We start from the raw sequence: 27213 nt of genomic DNA on the forward strand, positions 1-27213 counted from the left end.
GCTTGTATCTTAGTATCCATATCCATTTAACAAAACTTCCAATTTCTCAATTTTTGTATCATCTGTTTAGTCTAGTCCCACATATCCTTAGCCGCCACCACAGAGTCATTTCTAATCCATACTCCTAAATACTTCATTTTATCATGTCCCCATAAATATGGATATTGTTGGACCAATTCTTGTGTGGGTACATAATTTACCGCTATTGCCTTTGTTTTAGCTTCATTAATTTTGTATCCTGAGAAGATCTGAAACTGTTTTAAAATGTTCCACAACACTGTAATGTCCCTTTCTGGTTTTGTCATGTATAAAATAATATCATCTGCAAATAGAGATAGCTTTTCCTGACTACCATACCAATTATATCCTTGAATTTCTGAGTCCCTTATTTTCTTTGCCAGTGATTCTAAATATAATGCAAACAACAAAGGGGAAAGTGGACAACCCTGTCTGGTTCCTCTACTCAAGCAGAAATTATTGGAGAGGACCCCCCCACTTTAATTCATGCCTCCGATCCCTCATATATTCTTCTAATCAACCATATAATTGTATCAGGGAAAGCAAATGCTTCCATTGACCTGCTCATGATGTCCCAGTCTACTCTCTCAAATGCTTTCTCTGTGTCAAGACCTACCAATAAAAGTGGCACTTTCTTACATTCTGCTTCCCTCTGGATCATCAGTGTTCTGTTAATATTGTCAAATGCTTGCCTCCCCTCCACAAAACCACACTAATTCATATCTATCAATTTTGGTATCACCTTTGCCATTTTTTAACCATTATAGACATGAACACTTTATAATCATGGTTTAGTATTGAAATGGGCCTGTATAAAGCTGGATCTGATGGATCTTTACCCTCTTTAGGTATTAACATTACCACCACCTTCTTTCAGGATGCTGGAACTTCTCCTCCTCTTAAAATACTGTTAAACAAAACTTTCTAGATCTTTATCAGTTTTTCACTCCTAACTTCCAAACTTCCACAGGAATACCATCTATTCCTGGGGACTTTCCTGTAGATTGGTTATACATAGCCATTTTTATCTCATCCCTTCCTATCCTAATTGTTAGTAATTGAGCCTCATCTACCTCTAGCTTTGGCATATTTAGTTCTTCCATAAACATTTCCATTTGTACCTTTTCTTGATTTCCATATTTCTCTGCTTTATACAAATTTTCATAAAATTTCCAAAATATTTCTAATATTTCTACAGTCTCTTGTTATCTTCCTTGTCATAGGCTCCCTAGACTTGGTGACTGTCTTTTCCACTTTTTGCTGCCTGAGTTGTGCTAAAAATGTTTGTGCTCTAGAATTATTATCAGAAAACAGTTGCTTAACAGCAATCTTTCTAAACTCATGCATATTATCAAGATAATACCTTATTTCTGTTTAGCATTCTGCAGTTGCTCCTTTTCTTGTTTTGACAGATTTCCCCTCTCTTGCAATACTTTAACATTTGTCAATCCCTCTAAATAATTCTAGTTACTGTTTAGCCATATCTCCCTTTCTTTTATTTCCAACCTAGTTTTAAACTCCGCTTTAATTTCATTCCACTCCTTAGCTATGTTTTCAGAAGACAAATCTGTTTTCTCTAGTAGCACCTGAATTAATTCCACAACCCATTCCTTAAATTCCTCTCTTTTCAACCGGTAGGTGGAGGGAGTGCCAGTGTCTCATTTTCATTTCATTACCTTGCATTTTTATTTTAGTTATTATTGGTGCATGATCTGAAATAGTTATTGGGTGCGTTTCAAGACCTTCAATTAAATGCGCATGTTCCTGCGAGATATAAAAATCTATCTAGCCTAGCACAGTTTTTGTATCTTAGTGAGTGTGTGTGTCTTTCGGCTTTTCCTGGTTAGGTGTCGCCACAGCGGAACTCCGGTCTGCTAATGATTGGCAGTAGAGTTTTACACACTGGCTTGCCAGGCCTAACGCACAACCTTTAATGAAGGAACGCCCATTCACGCATGTCACCACACAGAAGACGCTCTAACTGAGAATCGAACAGGCAACGTCTAACTGTGAGTCGTTTTTATCTTAGTGAGTAATATGTAAATTCACTCCGAACTCTGAGTACTAAATTCACATCTTCCATGCCAAACATTTTCATAAATTTCTTCAAAAATCTATCCTCCCTTGTTGTATTATTCCTTCTAGGCCCCCAGACACATATTCACTGTTGCAAACCAAATTCCATTCTCCACATTATTTCCCCTCAAATTTTCTTAAGCTCCATTATAGCAGTTTTAGGTGGGATGTAAATGCATGCCATTGTAATCCTCCTCCCTAGTGAGTAGCCCCTTAGTACTATGTATCTTCCATTATTATCTTTTTTCCCTCTTCTATCACTATTGCAGCTCCTCTTGCAATTAAAATAAGTGCTCCTCTTTTCCTTTGCCCCAAATATTCTGCAGAATAACCATTCTGAAAACCTTTCTTTATCAAATTCACATGTTCAGTTATTTCCAGGTGTGTCTCCTGTAGCATAGTTATTTCCACTCTACATTTTTAATATAGTTCATTGCTCTTGCTTTTTTATATTTACCTGTAAGACCATTTAGACTGAAAGACATTACAGAAAGCATCATTTTCTTATATAGTTAATATTACCACCTTTTGTATATAACTGATGTTTTGCTAAATGCCTAGTTCCAACTTTTATGTTACATGTATATACTGTCCTGCAGTTTGGTCTTTTATACAGTTGTTTCATGTCATATCCATTTGCACCTATGTCACATCTTACATAACTTTTTGTTTTTTTGAAAACCCTCAAACAGAACAAACAACCTCCCCCGAAAACCCTCCTTAAACCTATGAACTTTACAATAACACACAAAACTATGTACATCTTCAAATATTGAAGTTTTTGCTTGCTAATAAGAACATAAGTTCTAAGTTGATAGCTACACAGACACGCTAAAGTTAACCAAAAAGAAAGGTTAGTCATGCTAAGATGCATGGTACAGCCTATGCTATTAGTTCATGCTATTTAATTTTTTATGTCTATATAACTTTCCCAGTTGAGAAAACACTTGAATGTTTTCAGTAAACACTTCCTCCAAGCCATTTTTCTTTATCAAATTGTCTTCTAGTGACATGCAAACCAGACACTGAACTGCTAAGGGTACCTTGTTTATCAGAAAGAAAGACTTACAGTATTTAATATTCTTTTTCATTTACATGCATTGTAATAAACTTGTTACTGGATAATGCCTATGGTTTTTACCCAGTCATTTCCCTATGCAAGCATGGGAAAAAGCACACTGATTTTTACTTTGTCATACTGTGTTAACAAGACCCTTGTGATCTCCCCCATCTCCTCCCCTCCTCATTCTTTTTTCATTGCAGTGTCTACATTTTTCAAAACTGGACAAAGAAAAGGAGAGAAGAAGGGTGAACAAGAGAAAACAAAAGCACCTGTTTATATTAGTATCCCCAATGCATTTAAAAAAAACTGAGAGAAGTTTACTTCAAGCCTAATTGGTTTTGGATTATCTTTGAAAGGTTGTCACACCTGGAAAAACCCCTGATTGTTTTCAGGGAACATTATGTCTTAGCCAATTTCTCTGTTAATATTTGAATAGCTTGACTGTTTTATGTTTCTCTAGTGGGTAATAGTGAAATACTACCTTTTATGTGTTATATTGAAGCAGGACTTTTATTTATGTGATACTTAAGTGTATTATCCTTATTTTGTGTTTTACGTCACCTAGGATTATGGCACCCACATGCAGAATGCAAATTTGGCAGCAGGTAGTAGCTGATGTGATTGCAGTAGGTGACCAGAGCAGGATATATGATCAAGTGTGCCATAGGGCCACTGAAAGGATTTCATTGGCCCAGAGGAGAGCAGCTGCAGCGGCCCATTAATTTATTTTATTTTATTTATTTTTATTTAACATTTGTTGACTGGGAATGTCCAACTAGGTTCCACAGAGCCTGTTTTCAGCGGAGGCCTGGGGAGAAATGCTCCAGATGCATGTCTTTGGAATGTGGGAGGAAACCAGAATACCCGGAGGAAACCCACGCGAACACAGGGAGAACATGCAAACTCCACACAGAAGGCACCCCAGCCGAGAATCGAACCGGAGAACCTCTTGCTGTGAGGCGACAGCATTAACCGCTGCACCACTGTGCCGCCCATTAATGGATGTCTATGGGGAGGAGGCTGCAACAGAGCCACCACTGACACCAAATGAAGAGTTCCTGTCCACTGTCAGGGATCCAAGCAGCTCACTGGAAATTGCACAGCAGCATGTCATTGGTGTTGGTGCTGCTGTTTCAGGGAGGATAAGTATGTCCCAGGAGGAGCTTCCAGGTAGGCATACCTATCTCAGTTGTTAAATACTTCTTGTATAGTAAAATGTTGACAGCAATTCTTAAGTTCTGTTTAACATTAAATTTATTTTTGGTGGAGATATTTGTACACTGATATAGTTAACACATTCTGGTTGATTACACACAGGCTTGGGGTAATCCAAGTTCTTGTTATAAGTATCATTAATGGACATATAAATGGCAAAAAGTTTTAATACCCTGTGTTATTGTTCATTATGATGATGGTGTCCTTACCTTTTGCTTAACATCTTCCAGGAAATTCAGCATAGGGAGCCAACAATCATCTGCACATGGTAATCCAAACATTTTTGTGTCAGTACTGATGAGCAGTTCAAATAAATATTTACTTTGTGATGTGGGTATCAGGACTGTTGTGTGTATTGCTGTACTGTCTGTAATAGTGGCACCACTGTTAGCTTGTTAGCATAAACTGGACTATAGTAGTGTAGGTATTAACCTCTTCCCTGTGTTTGTTGCTTATTATCACAGGTGATCCTTATAGTGTGGGACTCCTACCACCTGATGTCAGAGTAGTGGCAGATTCGAATGATGATGGTGGCCAAACAGAGGCACAGTTGTCGGGGGGTGTTGAATCTGACACTGAGGTTGACATTCAGCCGTCTCCTGCAATTCCATCAAATGCAACCAGTAGGCCTATGCCATCCAATCCCAATGAGCCCTCAGATATTGGACAAGTGGAGGGTGAGACACTCGATCAGGGCAGTGTGGTTATTGTGGCTTCAGTGCCTGTTGACTCTGACCATAGCCAAAGTGTGGGCAAGTTGTCACTTAAGAGGGTTGTTAGGGGTGCTCTGAGGAGTCCTGCTGTCCATCCTCCACCTAATCCAGGTGTGTCTTCCCCTGCCACTCCCATATGTTTAGGGCCATCATGGAGGTGCAAGCATATTCCAATAGGTCCTCCAGAGAAATGCTTACGATTGTAGATGTGGCATGGGCTATGTGTGATTGTGTTCACCGTGTTGCCATTTCAGTGGATTGGATAAATGGCATGTTGGAATGAGTGGTGTCTATGATGGAAAGTCTGCTGGGAGGGGGACAGTATCCACATGGGAACAGGTCAGTCACATCATCTGATGTTAGCCAACATCTCTATGCCCAATCATGCTCCCATAGTAGCCCTATTTCCACTGCTCCATCAGTGGTTGAGGTGTCCACACTCAGATGTGACAGGCCATGTGGTTGTGGTCCTGGGCATCCTCATGAGGGGAGCTCATCCAGTAGATATCATTCACATTCAGGTAGGAGCAGTGCATCTGACTGTTGGCGTGGATGTGCCAGTGCAACTCTAGGCAGAGCAAGTTCTTGTGGTTGGGTACGACAATGATAAAACTGCCACTATACCATGTAAGCTCACACCTGTCCAAGATACCAAGATGTAGAGCTATCACAGAGCCTGGCTGTGTTCTTGCAGGCATTCACACACCAATTTCACCTGGAGGGCCCACACCAACACACACACAAAACAGTTAAATGGTTCAGTCATGAAGTTTAAAGCTCATTCTGTCTCACTAGCCATTTGTTAGTTTATCCAAATGTCTGCCTACTTCACTTTTTTAGTCACAAGCATTCACTTACCTTTTGTGTCAGCCTAGGCTTCCTGCCACCCCCCCCCCAACACCATGTGCAAGTGATGATAACTGTGCCATATCCTTGTTTTCTACCTTTTGGATTCAGGGATATATAAGCTTTGTGTCTGAAGCTCAGGGTTCATAGCTGACTTAGTGCTTAGTATATCTGTGTTTGTGATGGTGTTTTGCTAATTGTACTTTTGACATATTTTGCTCTTAGAAAGTTAGTGTTGATAGAATCAAAACAGTTTTTTGCATCAGTATTTTTAAGAATCTTCTAAGGATTGTGGGTTGCCAGACATCCTTATTTCAGCAGGACTATCCCGAGATCAGCAGCCCAATCCCAAGTCTTGCACTGCCTGTTAAAATCCCAGTGAAACAGCCTCCGCTTTGGGATTTTTGATTGGGTCATATACCAGCATAAGGGCCAATCATAAATCGCAAAGTGAAGTCACTTCTGTTCAGTGCAAAACAGTGGGCTGTTCCACATTGAACAGAAGAGGCTCTGTCGTGCAATTTTTGATTGGCTCGTATACCAGCATATGGGCCAATTATAAATCGGAAAACGGAGCTACTTCTGTTAAATGTGAAACAGTAGGCTAACACTAACCCCCATAAAGAACCAAGATCAAGATCAGCACGGTCAAGTGACTCACTAAATTGGACCAGAGTATGACCTTCCTTTATTAATTTGAAAATGCTATTTATGTTAAAATAGACAAGTGGCCAGCACACTACTAGGACTCCTTCTATTGCAGTTTCTTCTTAATCGGCTATCAGACCCCCCTTAGTCCTCTTATTACTACCTTTTCTATAGTGATTGGGTTTCCCCTCGATACGTTCCATGCATAGTCTTAAATTGTCCTGGTAATTTCCATTACTTACTTCACTCTCATCACTCTTCCTTACTGCATCAGTCTACTACTTGGCAATCTGGATACCAGTCCCCTCAGCACTCACAGACATTTATGTCCCACTTACCTGAAGATCCAACACATGAGATAACAGATTGTTTTTTTGTCTGTAGATTCACTCCATTTTCTGCCTCATGGCTCAACCTGCAACGTTCGCTCTCACTATGCTCAGGCTCACTCTGCTCCACTACTCTACCCTACCCCCATTCTCACCCACCCCCACTTTCCTTACATTTATAGCTAGCAAACCACTCCCACAACATTCTTTACCAATCACAGCAGGCATATCCACCCACTTCAGTAAAACCCCCAACATAAAATGCCAGACCTAAATAGCAAGCACACACAGATAACTGCCTTACACACCATCACAACCACACTGTTGGCTCTCTTATATCACCTTTCCTTGTACAACAATAAATTTCTTAACCCCAATCCCTCTCCTTGCAAACTGCTTCCCAATCCCATCAAAACATAACTTTATATTATAACACAGCCCCTACTGTTTTTAACACCAGCCACACAGCATGCTATTTGAATAAATTCTACCCACTTAGATCACATTCTGTAACTTGCCAAAAGCACACAAAACTTCATACCAAGCTCACCAAGTTGCTCTTTCAACTTGCCAAGCAACTTATTCTCTCTGGAGACATACATTCAAACCCAGGTTCATTTCCCCAACAATGTGTCTCCATCAGCCCTACCACCCCTCACCTATTGCAACTCTCTTAAAATGTAATAACAATTCTAAATGAATGTTAGAAGTATAGGAAATAAAGTACGTGACCTCCACGCTATACTCTTCCCACTATTCTCCAGACATAGTAGTATTAACTGAGACTTGGCTAAAACCTGTCAATAGTGACAATGAAATCCTAGTTCCCAGATACAATATTATGCGTAAAGACAGATGAATCAAAAGTGGTGGTGGAGTAGCAATATTATTCAAAAATCACCTAATAGTTGAAACCTTAAAGCTGACTATCCCTAACTTTGACAATGCTGAGATACTCTTTACTAGGCTGCAAATAAACCCCAAGAAACACATCAGTGTTATAGGTGGTTACATCCCACCTGGGAATAACACTCCCACACTACAAAATTTAACTCACTGAAACTCCACTGCCCTCCCTCAGGAAACAGTTCTATTGGGGGACATTAACATTGATTGGCTCACCTGCTCCTCTCAAAATCCAGCAACCCATATTAACCTTTATGGGTTTACCCAAACTATCACTTCTCCTACAAAGACATGCAAATCTTCCAAATGACAATCCATCCTTCACTGGATTTTGATTAGCACCCCCACCCTATGCTCTCAATCAGGTTGTCTTCCTGATGGTCTTAGCGAACATCAAACAACATTTCTTCTAAGGGCCCATACCTACTAATGTAAGCTGACCACCTAACACATAATCAGAAACAAAAAAAAAATTCAACCCCAACAACTGTATCTCATCACTAAAGCACTGCAATTGGGAAGTAATTAGACAAAAACCTCTGGAAAAGGCTGTTAAGTCTTTCAACACCACTTTTCTAGATATACTAAACTGCCACACACCCCCACAAACTATTAGAGTAAAAGCCAACTATGCACCTTGGCTAAGAAAGGAATGCAGATCTCTGTCAATAGCAAGAGATAAAGCTTGGGAGCAGTTTCATAAAAACAAATCCCAGGCTTCAAAACTATAATTTCTACAACTGAGAAACAAAGCTAAGAAATGAGTCAAACTTGACAAAATCAACTACTACCATAATATTTAAACAAAACACCATAACAATCATCAAAAGTTTTGGGCTACCATTAATAATATTCTACATCTAGGCAAATCCACCATACCCTTACCAACAACAACTAGTAACTTGGATAACATAGCAACTCAATTAAATAAATACTTCACAGAAACCATCCTAGCCCTCTCAAATTTCCATACCACCCCACTACCTCTGAGCCATCGATATCCCAAAATAGCATCATCTCCGTTACATTACAACCAGTCTCTGTTAATGCCATAAAAAAGCTACTTAAAAGACTAAATCCAACCACACTAGCAGCAGACAAACTCCCTGCAGACTTCTTGCAAATCACAGCAGAATATATAGCTTACCCAGAAGCCATAAGAATAAACAGATCAGTCTCTGAAAACCTAGTGCTTGACATTTGGAAAATATTCCATATTCTACCTTTACACACAGGTGGAAGATCCACCGAATTGACCAACTATTGTCCAGTTGTCATTCTGTCTCCTTTATTAAAAATTCAAGAGAGAGTAGTTCACACACAATTGATGTGTTACCTACACACACAAAACTACTGTCAAGCACTCAACATGACTTTCTCCCTTATCACAGTACTACCACAGACTACTAACACAGTGAACCACTATAGAAATAACAGAGTATTTGTATCTGCCATCTTCCTGGACCTTTCTAAAGCCTTCAATATGGTAAATCACAACAAACTGATTAATGTTCTCACCACCCCAAACCTTAATATTCCCTCTATAACCTGGTTTAAAGGTACCTATCAGGATACCAGCAGGCTGTTCAATGGCAAAATGAACTCTCCCCCCTTCTTCTAGTAACATTAGGAGTTCCCCAATGATGTTCATCGTGTTTCACTGTTGCAGTCATTACTCTTGGGTTATCCTGCTGGCAGGCTACCCGCAGTCGGCCAGAATTCCAAAGTCTAGGTCCGGCATCGGTTGCTGTCGCCTCTTCCCTGACATCAGTGCGCCAGGGGTATAAAAGATGCAGCCAATGCCATTTTCTTCAGTCTTTCTTGCCGCGCAGTTCGTAAGTGCTGGTCGGCCGACTCCTGAGATTTTCAAAGCTGAATTTCAGAACCGAAGTCTTCATTAAAGCTAAGTACCCCGATGGGGAAACTTTTTTCTTGCTCCAGACCAATGTCAGAAAAAGTTAACAATTGTATTTCTTGTGGGAAGCAAATACCTCATAAGGATTTTCACTCTTACTGTATTCCTTGCCTAGGCCCTGATCACAACGTTGCTAGCTGTCGGTTTTGTGCTAGATTCAACGAACACACTATCAAGCATCAGTTCGATTTTGCATTTCATTATTTTGGCTGAAGATTTAATTACATAATGCCAGCAGAACAGCCAACAACCGGAGTTTACAAAAAACGCAAGGACAAGGACAAGGAAAGGCATCCGAGGTCCAAAACCGACGACAAAGCCTCTTCTAGGCCAGTCGCCGGTTCGCCGATTCTCAGTGAGGCGCTTTCACAGCCCCTGGCGCCCGCTACCTCACAGCCACAGGCCGCTACCGACTCCCACGTGGTGCCGACTAGGCCTCTGGAAACTCAAGGTATTGGACACTCAGAAATCAATCCCTCAGATGGGTCCGGAGCCGCTGAGCAGAGGGTGTTTTCAGACCTACACAACTATATATTAAGCTATCCTCAGCTTCAAAGACAAAGACTAAAGCAGCTCTAAAGACAAAGAAACAAGTACAGCATTCTCCTATTCAAACTTCCATGCCTAAAAAAAACAGATGCTCAAAATGGCCGAAGACCTAATTACTTTGATCAGGGGCTCCCATCCCCCTCCTGATAAGAGGCCTAGGCAAGAGACAGAGTATGATTCTTCTGATCAGGTATCTATTTCCTCTGATTCCTCTTCTGAACAGGATTACTCTATGCTTCCCTATGAGGATTCTGATGCTGAAGAATACATTCCTTCAGCCTCTCCTCCTGAGGACTATTCTTTTGGGGAAACACTGCATACTATGAGGGAGCATTTCCACTGGGAGAGCCAAGAATATTCTGAGTCTAAGAAAAGGCTCAGAGACTTCCTGCTTCTTCCTCAGCACAGACCCCTTGCCATTCCTCCTGTTCTAGACATTGTAGATGATGTATTTTCAGAGTCCGAATTATCCCCTGACTCTTTACCCCCTGCACCTGCTAAGCCAGACATATACTACAGGGTTCCAGACTCTCATAAATTCCTATATAAAAACCCCGCTGCTGACCCAGAAACTATATCTCAGGGTCCCAATGGGGTTAAGGCTTCCACTGCAAAAAACCCTGTCCCTTCTGATAGGGATTCTAGGGCTCTAGACAGATGGGGGAAAAAAGTATACACTTCTGCCACCCTGGCTGTAAGGGCTTTAAATTGTCAATTTCATATGCTTAAATATCAGCAATATTTAATGTCATTACTTAAACAGAAAATGTTGACAAATACTGAATGTTCAGAGAACAAGGAATTGCAGGATTTATTGCATGCAACTGAACAAGTGGGAAAGCATACTTTGCGATGTGGTTATGATTCACTGGAGGCCTCTTGCAGGGCCGCTGTTACAGGTTCTGTTATTAGAAGGCATGCTTGGTTAAAGGAACAAAATCTGCCTGATCATGTTAAAGCAAAATTATTAGATGCACCACTACAGCATGATACTTTGTTTGGTACTAAAGTAGAAGAGGTGTTGAAAACAAATCGAGGATAAAGCAAAATCCATGCAGACAGTCAATGATTTCTTACAGGTGCAGCCACCCAGGTTTAGCAGGAACTGGCCTTCTAAGAATTGGGCCTTTCCAGTCTCAGACAGACCACAAAGAGGCAGATACAGGCGTCACAGAGGCAGATCTCATCCCCAAGGCTCATACAGGCCTAAACAATGGGGTACTCCTAACTCCAAAAGCGGAGAAGACAAATCACAGCCTTGCAGGAAACAGTCCCAATGACTTTCCTCTACCAGTTCCAAGCAGTTTTCTTTTGACAGCCTACTTAGGGGGAAAACTAGCACTTTTTTCATCAAATTGGCAAATGGTTACCCAAGACAAATGGGTTCTGAACATAGTGTCCCAAGGATATAGGTTCCATTTTCACACTCTAACAAGGTCAAAGGGCATGCCAGACCTGCCACACAATCAATGGGCAGAGGCACAAAAACAAATTACAGCCCTCATGGACATGAGGGCCATTCAGCAAGTACCACAACAATAGCAAGGGCAAGGATTTTACTCCAGACTTTTCCAAGTACCCAGGAAGGACAAAACCTGGAGACCAATTCTGGACCTGTCTATACTAAATACGTTTCTGGAAGTTCAAAAATTCAAGATGTTGACTCTTCAGCAGCTACTGCCCATGCTGGGCAAGAGGGCTTGGTTTGTAACTTTGGACCTAAAAGAGGCATACCTGCATGTCCCAATCAGACAATCTTGCAGAAGATACCTCAGATTCATAGCTGGCTCAATGCATTACCAATTCTCTGCACTGCCCTTTGGCTTATCTACTGCGCTCAGGGTCTTTACAAAATGCCTGGCACCAGTAATTGCATTTTGCAGACAAAAAGGAATTCAAATATATCCCTACTGCCTAACTCAAGCAGAGAACAAGGACACTCTTCTAAAGCATCTGGCGTTTGTAAAAAGATTACTAATTGCCCTAGGGTACACAGTAAACGAAAAGAAATCAAAACTAGTGCACTCTCAAGAGATAATATTCCTGGATGCAAGCTTAAATACCACTGGCTTATCTCATGCCAGACAAGCAAAAACAACTGACTACTTACTTCAAGAAATTGGCAACAAAAACCCACTTATCTGCAAGGAAAATCCTGCAGGCCTTGGGTTTCATGGCATCCTGCATTCTACTAATTCCATATGCCAGACTGCATATGAGGAAACTACAATGGTATCTGAAAAGTGTTTGGACTCAGCATTGCCACAGCCTGGAGACAGTAATTGCACTCATTCCCTGCCTACAACAGGAGTTTCAATGGGGGGGGCAGAAGCCTGTCACCACAACAAGGGTCTGCCATTCAGTTTACCCACAGCCAGACAGACACTGACAATGGATACATCATATTATGCCTTGGGGGCCCACATGGCAGGAAAATGTATTCAGGGCACATGGCCTGCAAACCAGATGCATCTTCACATCAATCAAAAAGAGATGCTAGCTGTTCAAAATGCCCTGACAGCTTTCAAGGACCTGCTTCATCCAGGACAATTACTGATAAAGACAGACAACACTATGGTCATGTGGTACATAAACAAGCAGGGAGGTACTCATTCCTATCCCCTCTGCAGACAAGCAATGACCTTATGGGACACAGCATTGACCTTTCAAGTTCACCTGCAAGCACAATTCCTGCCAGGAAAAACAAATACTCTGGCAGACGAACTAAGCAGAAACCTCATGGAGTCACACGAATGGAAACTGGATCCACAAATCTTCAGGATGATAATAAGGAAATGGGGATGCCCAGACATAGATCTATTTGCCTCCCCTCACAACTGTCAATTACAGAGATTCTGCACAAGGATTTACCACAAACAAGCATGGAAAGTGGACGCCCTATCATTCAGCTGGAAAAATCTAACAGTATATGCTTTTCCCCACTACCTCTCCTTCCCAGAGTACTCCTAAAGGTCAGATAGGAGAAGCCAAAAATTATTCTGATTGCACCAGACTGGCCACACCAGCACTGGTACCCAATCCTAAAGAGCTTGTCTCTAGGTCCAGCATGGATATTGCCTCAAACTTCTCATTTGCTAACCCAACAAAGCAATCAGATCCTGCACAGCCAACTCAGGACCTTAAATCTGGCAGCATGGCGGATAATGTAACCATTCAGAACACTCCTCTTTCAAAAGCTGTTATGGATGTTATCTTGGAGGCCAGGAGGCCCAGTACCAGAAAATCTTATGCAGAAAAATGGAAGAGATTCTGTGCTTGGAACCAGGAACAAGGCATTGACACGTCTGTACCAAACATTCCTCAGATTTTACAATACCTGACTGAGATGCTGAACAAGGGCCTTTCTTTCTCATCAATTAAGATTCATGCCTCTGCCATTTCTGCACATTACAATACGGAACCACCTATCTTTTCTCAGCCTTTAATAAGGCAGTACCTCAGAGGGGCCAAAAACATTAGGCCTTCAAGGAGAGCACCAATTCCAACATGGGACCTCAATTTTGTTTTAGAAAAACTCACACTGCCTCCTTTCGAGCCAGCATCAACAGCAGGTATTAAATTCTTATCCTGGAAAACAGCTCTGCTCCTAGCCATAACCTCTGCAAGGTGAGTCTCGGAGTTACAAGCACTCATGGCTGTGGAACCTTTCATCATTTTTCATCCAGACAGGGTTTCTCCGAGGACAAACCCTACATTTATGCCTAAGGTGGTGTCCAGTGTGGCCCTCAATCAAACCATTCAGTTGCCTACCTTTTACCCAAATCCACAGAACAAGGGTGAGAAAATTCTGTATTCCTTAGACATATACAAGCAGTTACACTTCTACTTGGACAGAACTAAAGCTTTCAGAAAGACTGAGCAACTTTTAGTGTCATATGCTGCAGGATCACAAGGAAAGACTATCTCAAAACAGACTATTTCTCAATGGATAGGCCATTGCATCTGTTTCTGTTATTCTCAACATGGCAAATCAGTGCCTAAGGGCATTAGGCCTCATTCCACCAGAGCAGCAGCCACTTCAGCAGCCTTTCTCAGGGGAGTACCAACCAAAGAAATCTTAGAGGCTACAACTTGGAGTTCAGTGCACACCTTTACAAAGCACTACCACTTGCCTCTCAACTCTGTCCAGAGCAGGCTTCACCACTGCAGTTCTGCAGGGCCTCATAGCCTCCCCTAATCCTATTTAGCCCAGCCACCCTTCCTCAGCTTTGGGATTCAACCCAAGAGTAGTGACTGCAACAATGAAACACGATGAACATAGTACAGTTGTGTACCTACCATAAATGTAGATGTTTGAGTGTATTCACCGTTGCAGTCCAGGTTACCCACCCACCACCCCCCTTCTCTTTGCTGGGACTTATCTGCACTTCTCTATCCTATACAACCTTTTTGGTGTATTTGCTTGTAGATGAAGGAAATGGTATTTTTGTGTATGCATTTCTTATTGACATATTTTTCAGCCTACCTATTTGGGGCACCTGACATCTGGGGCAAGAAAAACTGAAGAAAATGGCGTCGGCTGCATCTTTTATACCCCTGGCGCACTGACGTCAGGGAAGAGGTGATAGCAACCGACGCCGGATCTAGACTTTGGAATTCGGGCCGACTGTGGGTAGCCTGCCAGCAGGATAACCAAAGAGTAGTGACTGCAACAGTGAATACACTCGAACATCTACATTTATGGTAGGTACACAACTGTACTTTCTATCCTTGGACCTCTATTATTCTGTCTCGTCACTAACAGACTCCACACCTCTACACCCCCCATGCCGCAGTCCTACAATATGCAGATGACTCCACATTAATTTGCACAGCCCCCTCTACAAGACCTCCAGACCATAACCCAAGATTCTTTTCTTGATGCCACAACATGGCTCACTAACACCCATCTCATTCTAAATCCCAACAAAACCAAGGTCCTTCTCTTCTACCCCACAAGAACTCCCCCATCAAGCCTATCATTCAATATCACATCCATAAATAAAACCACTATCACACTAGCAACCCACACCAATTGACAACACTTTGAAATTTGATATTCACATCTCTCAAACCATTAAGAAAGTACACAAGAAATTAACACTCTATAGAAACAAAAAATTGCTCATACACACCTCTTGTCTACACAGTGGTGTGCCTCTCCCATTCTAACCAACCTCAGAAAAACTGATCTAGCTAAACTAGAATCCTGCTATAATAAAATTGCTAGGTTCCCCACAGATTCCCCATTTTAGACACATCATTGTACATCTCTAAAACTACTAAATTGGCTAGAAGTGCCACAGCTACTACTCTTTAATCAATTAACATTTGCCCATAAAATCCTGCATCAACCAGAAAAAACCCTTCTCTCTAGAGCATTATACAATCACACACCAACAATCGCTCTCTCAGTTCCAGCAATAAATTACTACTTACTATCTCTAAAGCAAACAACTCAGCCACTTACTCTTCTCAAACTTCATTCCCAAGATATGGAACAAACTACCAGCCCTAATAACCTCCAACTGCTGTATAGCTCAAGTCAAAAAACGTCTAAAGTCACACTTAACTGAAACTTGGCTCTGCTCTTGCACCTGTCCTGGCTAATTTCTGGTAACATAGATTTTTAGATGCCTACACATCATCATTGCCCCGCTACTTTCCACTGAACTGCATATGCAATATATGCCTGTATTTGACATTGTATATATCTATATATAACCTTAAAATATGCATCTCCCACAGAAAATTTTAACATGAATCATATATTATATAATTGTATATTGTATAGCTCCTCTGAAATTTGGCTATCATTTACCAACATCAGTTTTGTAAAGTTCTTCTGTAGTTTCTCCATCATGTATGTAATTCAGTTATTTTTGTATTTATAATGAATAAAGAGGACCAGTGGAGTGAATGCTCAACGGAACAACAAGCTCAAAGATAAATAGTTAAAAACAAACACCGCTGAGCAAAACAATGGAGGATTGCAGTCTCATTTAAATCACAAGTAGCTCCTAAATCCAATAGCCAATGATGTAAATAATCCAAGTGCAGGCGAGGTATGTAAAAAGCAGGTTTATTAATAAAAAGAGGTGAGCGCTTTCGCATACCTCGCCTGCACTTGGATTATTTACATCATTGGCTATTGGATTTAGGAGCTACTTGTGATTTAAATGAGACTGCAATCCTCCATTGTTTTGCTCAGCGGTGTTTGTTTTTAACTATTTATTTTTGTATTTAGTCCATTGTGCTATATTTATGTACTTTTTTCTACATCTCTTGTACTGTATCTACATTTTGTACTTTTTTCAGAGCTTTTCTCCCCAGGCCTCCACTGAAAAAGAATCTGTGTCCAGTTGGATTTTCCTGGTAAACAGATGTAAAATACAATAAAATAAATAAATAATAAATAATGTGTCCAGCAGGCAGTTCTGTATGAAACACCTTTTTTTTGGTCTTCACTTAGCATCTTAGCATGAAGGAACTTTTTTTTTGACCCCTTAGTCCCTACTTGTCCGTTTAGAAATCTGGCAACCCTGGTTGTGAAGTCTGAAAGTGAAATATGTCTCATTAGTTTCTAACTTCTCTTTTTAATGATTTTCCAGTGCAAAAGTATGAGGCTAAACTGAGGACATTAGGTGACCATCAGTACGTTTGAGAGGTATGAATGTGTGAATCATTGATGCTTGAGGCCTGTTACTTGATAGAGGACACATGTATTCACATAAGTCTCTGCTGTCACATGTTAAAGTCATTGCTGTAGAAACCACCCACCTTTTACTTACTTACATTACCAAGTAACAACATGCAAGGATATGCCATTCATTTGTATTATTACACAATTCTGTTTTAACACTCCATGTTCAACACTTATCTTGTAAATCTAGCAGTTGCCACATATTTAGTCCAGGACTGACTCTTTCTGATGCTAGGATTACACAGACATTACATGGGTACGTAAAGGTTGTGAGTGTTGTCTGGCATCAATGTTACTATATGTATGTGTGTAGGATGAAAGTTTTACCCTTTTATGTGGTGAGTGAGTGTTCTATGTGTTGCTTCTTAGCCAGTGCGAGGCCATATTGAGCACTTCTTTGTCTGCTTCCACCCACAGCAGTTGCTGGTTCCCCCTCTGGCTCTTCACCTGCATGTGGCTGTGGCGACCTTGCCATTGGTGGTGGGATGTGTGCCACTCCCCCTTGTTGGTCCCGCTGAAGCATTTTTCTCAGGATGATGTTGTGAAGCAAGGTACAGACGGTGAAGATTTCAGTACATGTACTTGGATTGTACTGCAGGGCTACCATAGATGTATCTAGGCAATGGAACTGTGACTTAAGCTTCCGAAACGCATGTTTTATAATATTTCTGGTTTGAGTGTGTGCCTCATTATGGTGCTCTTCAGCGGGTGTGTGTGCTTTTTTGATGGGCGTCTTCAGCCACAGTTCCAGTGCATAACTTGCATCCCCCACTAAATGACCCTGTGAGATATCAACCCTAGTGAACATTTGATACAGTTGGGAGGTGTGCTAGATATGTGAGTTGTGGTAACTGCCTGGGTTGCCAGCACACAAATTCAAGATGATTTCCTTAGCATAACGCATGACTTGGCTGGTAATGGAGTGGAAGCCCTTTCTATTTATATGGCCTCTTCCCTGTTCACCAGGTGGTGCCTTGATTTCTATATGTGTAAAATCTATGGCATGCAGTGTTTCAGGGTAGTGTGCTACAGGATAGAAGTGTTGCATATTTGTGGTCCTGTCATCAGGAGTACGGGGAAAATATATGTGGTCACTGGCATGTTGGAGCACAGCATTCAGGGACTGATGAAGGATTCTGGATGCTGATGCCTGTGACACCCCTCAGCATGTCCCCAGTTGGTCTCTGAAAGGTTCTTGTAGCTAAAATTCTGAGTGCTACACATATGTTTGTTTCCACTGGTATTGTTTCCCCTCAGTTTGCCCTGGGTCTGAGTTGAGGACAACAGAGGTTATAGAGTTCCTGTAGTGTGTCTATCTACCCTGTAGCACTCTACAATTTCCACCTCATACAGATTGTGATAAGTTAACTGGGGTCTGAAAACCCTTCTCCTTCTTGGCCTTGGTTTATTAACAGCAGCAGCAGCAGAACAGACCAGCCTGTTGCACATACACATGAACTAAAGCAACAGCAACCCTTAACATTCTTTTTGTGTAGACTTTCAGCACTGAGTCTGCACAGTTGCTTAATAGCTTGTTGAATAGCTCCTCCAACTTGGATTGGTTCATTAGCATACAGTTCAGCTGCTTATGCTGTAATTTGCATGCCATGGTGTTTACCATAGTTGTACGGCTCTACAAACCATGTAGAGCTGCTTACTGAATATAAAACAGTGTGTAGCCATGTGCACATTGCAGCATGATGCGTACACAGTCTTAGCGGATTGTGTAAGCTTTATTGAATCTGCCGTAGTGTTTTTTTCTTGATTTTTTTCTGTTGCGTACTCATAATGTTTGTGTAGCATTAGTTTGTTATTTAAACCTGTGCACTTTTAGAATAGAAACTGCCTCTGTCATTCCATGAACAGGATGGTAAATAGCAGATATGATTTTAATAAACATGGGGATCCTTAGGTAACTCCATGATGAGAAACAACTCACGTGCTTTTCCTGTTGTGTAAGGGATGAGTATTATGGACATTAGTATGGTGGTATTGTCCTATGGGGGTGACCCTGTAGGTAAACTGGTTTTGCCCTGTGTCCATCATGACCATGTAGGAAGTGTGGGTGCATCGTATGCTTCTGTATTAGGTACCTATATTGTGATACTGCAGATAATTAAGAAATGTCCAGTTGTTCAAAATAGAAAAAATTGGTGGAAGTCTTCTGAAAAGTGGTTCTGTTTTAGGGGTAGCACTTCATGAAAGTATGGGGATCATCTTAGGAAATCATAATTAATTAATTAATTAATTAATTAATTAATTAATTAATTAATTAATTTTATTTTATTTTGCATTGCCTGTTTTCAGCGAAGGCCAAGGTAGAAAAGCTTAATACATTATGACAGTACAGGAAACATATAGCAGTACAATATATTAGTCCCCCCCCCCCAAAAAAAAAAAAAAAATTAGAACAATTTAGAAAAGAAACTTACAAATTTGTCAAAGATTCCCACATGAGTATTAGTAGTGCAGGGGACAGATGAGAATATTCACAACATAGTTAGACATAACAGCAATGTGAAGCTGAAAAGACATAATACATAAGTTTGTGGTCTATCCTGGTTCAGTTATCATTACTGGTTCATAATACATAATTCCCTGAACATTGCTATAGTTTGTTTTACAAGGAATTATATGAGTTTGACATTATTGAAAGACTTTATAGCAGATATAGTTATGGTTTAAGATGTAGAGGAGTTATGGAGAGTGGGGTTGAAGGAGTTAACTTGTGTCAGAGCATGTACATATCCAAGACTTGGTGAGATAGGATTTTAGCTGATTTTTGAAGCTGATTTTGTTTGTCTGAATCCTGATTTTGACTGGGAGTGAGTTCCACATTTTTGCAATAGTACAGGAGTAAAGGGAAACACCTGAGATATGCCTACTTTTGGATACTTCTACCAGTCCTTTGTTGGTGGACCTTAGCTGACAGCTGTTGGTGTAATGTTTACATTGACCATGTAGGGCTGGGGTTTTGTTGGGGTAGTAGAGAATTTGGTGAGTCAGGGTTAGTTGATTTAAGGTCATTAAGTTTGGTAATTCAATCCAGGACTGTTTCCGAAGGGCTTGACAATGATGCGATCTGTTGGAAGAGTCAGTTGTAAATTTAGCTGTCTTGTTATAAGAAGTGGACAATTTGTTTAGATTGCCTTTATTTAGGGTAACTAGGGTGGGAGAAATATAGGGTAATGTGGAGAGTAGCTGGGTTTTTGCTATGGTAATTTTACTATTGAAAGTCAGGTAGTTTTTGCATCTGTAGAATATGCCTTGTTTTTTGTGTACTTTTGCTATGGTTTGAGCTATGTGCTTGTTGAATTTCATACTTTGGTCAATGATGACTCCTAGTAGCTTATTATGTGCAGCTGGTGTGATATGGTAGTTGTCAGAGGTGATAACTGTAAATGGGGGAATGGGGTCTATATCTTTGGAGGGGTGAAGAGCATAAGCTGTTTTTTTTTGGGGGGGGTTGGGTATTAAATGGGAATCTGCTAACCAGGTTTCAACGGCTGTGAAGGATTCTCGGGTTATTTTCTGTAGAAGTTGGAGAGAGAGGTCTGAGCAGATTAGGTTAGAGCTGTCCACATATTGGACTAGGCTTGCATGAAGGATGGCTTTATGGAGGTTGTTTGTGAATATTGCGAGGAGCAGAGGACTGAGTATAAACCCGTGAGGCACTCCTAGGGTGATAGGGAGAAGGGGGTATAGAGTGTCTTGCCACTCAGTGGCTTGCTGTAAGGTTAGAAAGATAGTCTTTAAATCATAGGAGTGCAGAGTTATTTAGTTTAGGTTCTGAGGGAACAGTCAGTAGTTGGTTATGTGAGACTGTACCAAATGCATTAGAGAGGTCTAAAAAGACAGTCGATACTAGGTTGCCTACATTCTGCTGTTGATTAACTTGGTTGGTAAAGCTGATAAGGGCAGTGGTGGTGCTGTGGCCAGTCAAAAACCATGTTGAGTTTCGGCTAGGAGAAGGCATTTTAGTATTTGGGAATGTATACATTTTGGGTCTATATTAGATCACCGAATGCTTAGGTAAGTGAACGGTGATTAATCGACCCCATGTAAGCGAAAGTTTACAAAACCAAACTGTCAGAATCGCTGTTCCAACAAAAAAAAAAAAAAAAAGAAAGCAAATTAAAACATGAGATTAAGTGGGGGCTTCAACCCCCACACCCCCCCCTGTGGGGGGCTGTGCCCCCCACCCCCCTACTTATATATACCAACTTCGAGACAGCACTACAGTGCCAAAAACGGCAAAGTACTGAAGCGGCCAAGTGAATTATTTCCCAGGGAAAGATTTTGCTTACATGCCGCTTTGATATTTTGCAGTTTTGGTTTTGTCAGTTCGACCAAGACGCATTCGAAAACATGCGTCTTTGGTCTACTTATAGGAACCCTACATTTCTCTAGGATTTTTGAGAATGAGGATAGTATGGCTATCGGGTGGTAGTTGGATAACTCAGCTGAGTTTCCACCTTTTTGTAGAGGTATTATATGTGAGATCTTCCAGATGATTGGGACATTTTGCTCAGAGATTGACCTAGTTATAATTATAGAGACAGGGTAGCTTTGGCTGTGATTTGAAGGTATTCTGCTGGGAGTTTATCAGCTGCCAAGGCAGTAGGTCTTAATTTGATCAGGTATCTGTGGATTGTGTTGCTCTGGACTGGTTGGAAGGAGAAGTAGTTTTGGTCAGATGGGGAGTTTGGTAGGTTTGGGAGGGTTGTGGGCAGAGAATTCATCAACATTTTTAAAATGGAGTTAGTAAAATATTCATTGAATTGTGTTGCAATGTTGCTTGTAGATGTGTCAATGTTTGGGGTTGGGGTACCAGTTTTACCAGGCTGGAGAATTTTATTTATGGCAGCCCACAATTTTTGAAGGTTAGCATTGTGCTTAGTTTGTATATTGGACTCATTTTTTTATCCATTTTTATTTGTTTTTTTTTTTTTTTTGCCTTATTTCTTAATTCAAGAAATTGTTACCTGCTAGTATTAGTTTTGCTGTTATGTCAAGTGCCCCATGCTTTGTCCCTTTGTTTTAGTATAAGTCAGGTACTTTTGGTGAGCCAGTGAGTAGAGTTCCAATTTTTTCTAATTATTCTTGGAGGGGTTGGTTAAGTATGTTCAGAAAGGTGGAGTTAAAATAGTCTACTGCCTTGTCAAGGGGGAGGTTAAGTAGGGGGGACCAGTTGCAGTGGTTTAGCACTGTTATTAGGTCATCTGCTCTAAAGTTTGTTTTGTAGCATATTTGTTTGAACGAGCTATTTTTAGTGGGTTTGATTTGTTGTTTTAGCAGAAAAGTAGAGAGGTGGTCACTTAGAGTGTCAGATAATGTGCCAGAGTATTAGTTTCATAGGTTCATAGGTAGGTACTAGGCTATCTGCCAAAGGGCATGTATAAGCCTAGCCAGAGTGTGTCAGCTTTTGCCGCCCCATTGATTAATTAACTGAGCCTCTGTCAAGAAGAGCAAATGAAGTGATCCCAGGGGTGTATTTTCTGTTACCCATCCACTCGTCAAGGTTTCTCTTGAAGAGTGTTAGTGAGGGGCTCTGCCTAATGTAGTTAGGAATTTTGTTCCAAAGCATGGGGAGTCTCTGTGACAGGAATCTATCCCTCCAGCATGTTCTATTTATTGTTGTGGCGAGGTTTAGCTCACTAGGGTGAGTGGCTCGCAGTGACTTGGATTTCTTTAGGTGGAGCATGTCCATCAATTCTGAGTTGGACATGGCTTTGTAAGTCAGGCAGAGACCACCTCTGAGTAAGCGACTGAGTACAGCCAGAGTTTTTCCAGTCGGGTTGCATAGGACATATGTTTGAGGCCAGTAATCCTCTTGGTGAGGTACTTTTGTGGTCTTTCCAGCTGTTGGAAGTGTCTTGTGAGGTACATCCCAAATGGGGCATTGTACTCTATGATGGGTCTGATGAGTGATGAGTAGAGGGGCACTATAACCTCTTTATTTCTAGATGCAAACCCTTTAGTAATTAGATGGGCTACATAGAAGGATTTCCTAACTACTTTGGGAGTATGATTGTCAAAGGAGAGATTACTATCTACCTGGGTCCCCAGATCTCTTATTACCTCTTCTGTATTAATGTGGATTGTGTCACGGATGGGCGATTAGTGAGGATCCATTCTAAAATGGGTTCTTTTTTTGGTAATTATATGAAAGGGTGTTTCCAAAGTCCTATATCTCACATTTTTGTTTGTTCTTCATTAAATTAATAGTTTTCTGGCAAATCACTGACGATTGAAATCACTAAGCAATGACATGAGATTCAGACTTCATGGCCTCCAGTAAATGCATGCTAACACAAATCCTGTTATTCTAGCAACTGTCTAAGAGCAATATTTAAAATCTGTCCCTATTTTGGGCCCTTGTTCCCCCCATTATTTTAGACTTTATCTTGATTTCTTTCACTAAGAGGTCGATAGCTATATAAGTAATACCTGGAAGGTTCACATTAGGAATAAAAGAGATATATGGCTATGGTTTAATAGCACTCTAACAAGGAATGTATTAAAAGTCTAACTGAAAAAATAGCCTTTTCATCAAGTAGAAAAAACTGCTGTTCATATTGCCTTTTTAACTTCTACTTAGCAATGAACACATTACATTTTCTCATTTTGTGTAAACTGTAAATATGTATGTGTGGCTGCATGTGTGTGCATGTGTGTTTGTGTGTGTGTGTATGTGTGTGTGTGTGTGTGTGTGTGTGTGTGCATACATGTTTGTATGTGTGTGCATACATGTGTGTGTGTGTGTGTGTGTGTGTGTGTGTGTGTGTGTGTGCATGTGCGTGTGTGTGTGTGTGTGCGCGCGTGTGTGTGCATACATGTTTGTATGTGTGTGCATACATGTGTGTGTGCGTGTGCGTGTGTGTGCATGTGTGTGCGTGTGTGTGTGTGTGTGAGTGTGTGTGTGTGTGTGTGTGTGTGTGTGTGTGTGTGTGTGTGTGTGTGTATGTGTGTGTGTGTGTGTGTATGTGTATGGCACAATTGGTAGTTGCTGTTGGAGCATGAATACAGAACTGACATCCATGCTTATATTAGAATCTCAGCATGTTACTACAGTCACATTTAGAATAGATGACTTGTATCTTTCTTCTTTGTTTTGGAAGACTTTTTATGGGATGGGGAGTGCTAGTTTGGGGAACTGCCCAGGCATCAAACGACCTAGCTACAGCTCTGATGTCAGATAGGAATTATAATATTTAAGTCTGCGTGCTGTTCATACTTTCTCCTGCTCTTGTATTTATTCTGCAGTGTTTAAAGTTCTGAAACAGAAAAGGCACGATATTCTTTAACAAATGCAAAAATCTTTTATCAGAGAGCATTGTATTAGCTATTTTAAACTATATCATGTTAAACTATGTTAATAATCTTGGAGTTATATCATGGTAAACTAAGTTAATACTCTGAGATGAAAATGCCAAAAATAAATATCAGTAATAGAAAAAAAACACAATGCTTTCAAAAAGTATGGCATGAGCTTCCCCTTAGCATCAGGCGGAGTTCGTCATTATCTTCCTTTAAAATAATATTAACGTGCATGATATGAAGGGTAGAAGATGTTATCAGGTTGGGGCAATAAAAACTGTTGAGAGCTAATAGGTTATAACCCTAATAATTCAGGTTAAGAATCTATAAATTACATAAACCATGGCCAATTATGTATTTCTTTGTATTCTCTCATTCACTGCTTTACACAGTACCTTCTGCTGATGCCAGCAAAAGCTATTTGTTGGCACATTCCACAGTTCACTTTTTGGTTATTATGAACTTACTTACTTTGACTGCATATAAGGCCTCATTCTTAATTATTGTCCTATTTCTGCCTTATGAAAATATACATCCCACTTCTTTCTATCCCATACTATTGTAATTTTGGTACTTACGTATTATCGCAACCAGATTTTCGCATGAAAACCGTTTGCTTCCCGCTCATTGAATCAGTTTGTGAATGTTGTAAAAAAGTAATATAATGTGTTCTCTTTAGCAGTTTAGTTTGTTTGGTGCATTGTTATCAATACAAATTGAAAGATGTCTTTTTTTTATGTATGCACTTTACTGCCAGTATCTCACTTATTGCAAGTTGCATATTGCACTATGAACTGCAGTTGCTGACAATTTATCACCACAGAGAAAGACCAAACCAGCGAATGAGCACTCCACAGCGTTACAGCACTAAGAAAATCAATAATCAGTGTGAAGTACAATACGTATTTATCAGAACACGCCACCGTCCCTAAACAAAACAAAACCGGTACTGAGAACTTCTTCCGTGAAAAACGCCCCCCAGAATCAGCTGTCCACATAATCCGGTCTCCCTTTTGAAAACCATTACTTATTACAAATCTCTCATTGAAAGGGCTATTTTCAAAGATGTTTACAAATTGTGAGAAAAACTGTTTACCAAGAGCATGATTCCTGTGTCTGTGTTTTTCTTCTCAGGATTCCTTCTACACACTGAAAAAAAATATTTTGTCAATAAGAGAGCAGCCATGACAATTTCAGTGTGCTTTTGTAATGCACCCATAACAGGAAGAGACATTTTTTAATTTTTGTTCTTCATGAAGGTAATCCAAAGTTATTCTTCATCAATAAAGACTTACAATGACACCTTACTGTGCTTTCTGCACTTGTTTTGATTCCATGATACGAATTTTGCAACCGAGAAAATCTTGTTGCAATAATACACAAGTACCGTCATTTTATATGTCCTAAGAATACTCCATAACAACATTCCTTCAATAAGTTTCTCCTCTTCTACTTTGTGGTTGTCTTGTTTTATTCTCATAAGTTTATAAATTTTAAACTTTTTTTCACTCTTTAATTTAAAATCTAAGTATATTTGCCTTACTATTAATTTTTATTGTAAAATATTATATCATGATATTCTCTTGATTTCTAATGTATAACTGCATTTGAACATTTTGTTATTTTTATTGTAAAACTGTTTTTACAGCTTTTCTCCCCGGGCCTCCATTGAAAATGGGCTCATTTTTTGGCCCAATGGACTTTCCTGGTAAACAAATTGCAAATAAATAAATAAATATACTTATAAATTTAATTTCTTTGTTGACCTTCATATCAGGTGGCCTGTTTAATAAATATACTGAAGGAGGGTCTACTACAAGTGCTCATGTGCCAGTAGCTCTTTTTTACACATGCTGACTGCTACTTGCTTGAAAAAGAAAGTGCTCAAACTCCTGCTAGTCTGATCTCCATATTCTAATTAACCATCCCTGCACTTGACCCTATAAACTGTATAACCTGCCAGAACCCTAACTCTAATCCTAAAACTCTCACCCATTTCCCACCCAGATTTCTTGTCTCCTAACCCTAAAACTCCATACCCCAACCTTAACGTCCCTGATCACTTCCTAAACCTAAAACCCCAACTACCTTCTCTAAAACTAAATTCCCTGATTGTTTACTAACCCTAAAACTCCCCTGCTGCTCCCTAATCCTAAAACTCCCTTCCCACTCCCAAAACCAAAAACTTATTTTCCTTTGACTAACCCTATAACTTCCTTCTCACGCCTTTACTCTAAAATCTCCCCTCCAACTTCCTTCGCACAGCTACCGTTCTTACCTCACTCAAACCAGAAGAATGTATTTTGGTAAGCTACAGCATCTACTTGCCAGAACTCAAATTCATGTCTGAGTGTGAGCAGCAGTCTACACAAGCTATAAGGCATGTGTGTCCTTGGCTTCAAGACATTGCTTTCCAAGCTCTGGGGATTTGAACATTTGCAGGAGAACCACTGAATGATTATCTAGTTGTAAAACATCATACTATAATAAAGTAAATACTATAAAGAGGCTCTGATAAATGAGAACTGAAGATTTTGAAGGATTTACAAGTTCAGGATTTGTTTTACTGAAGATGTTATACGTACTGACTTTGGGACTGAATTAGTCAGACAATATCTTAGGCAAGAAGCAGCTTTTGACAGTAATACAGTTCATTTGATATGCTCCCTGTTAGAGATAGTCTTGGAAAACAATGTTTTTATGTATGGGAATAAATACTATCTACAGAGATGGGGGTTGCGGTGGGCACTTCATGTGCTAACAGTTATTCTAATATAGTAATGGCCAAATGGGAATGTGACTATGTGTTCTGTGGACCAATCATTAGAGAGGATATATAGCATACTACAAGAGATTTGTGGGTGACATATTTTTTCTTTGGCAAGGTAGTGAAGGACAATTGATGGACTTTA

The sequence above is a fragment of the Protopterus annectens genome, chromosome 12.part0 (assembly GCF_019279795.1).
Source record: "Protopterus annectens isolate FY-2018-M chromosome 12.part0, PAN1.0, whole genome shotgun sequence".
NCBI classification, from domain to species: domain Eukaryota; kingdom Metazoa; phylum Chordata; order Ceratodontiformes; family Protopteridae; genus Protopterus; species Protopterus annectens.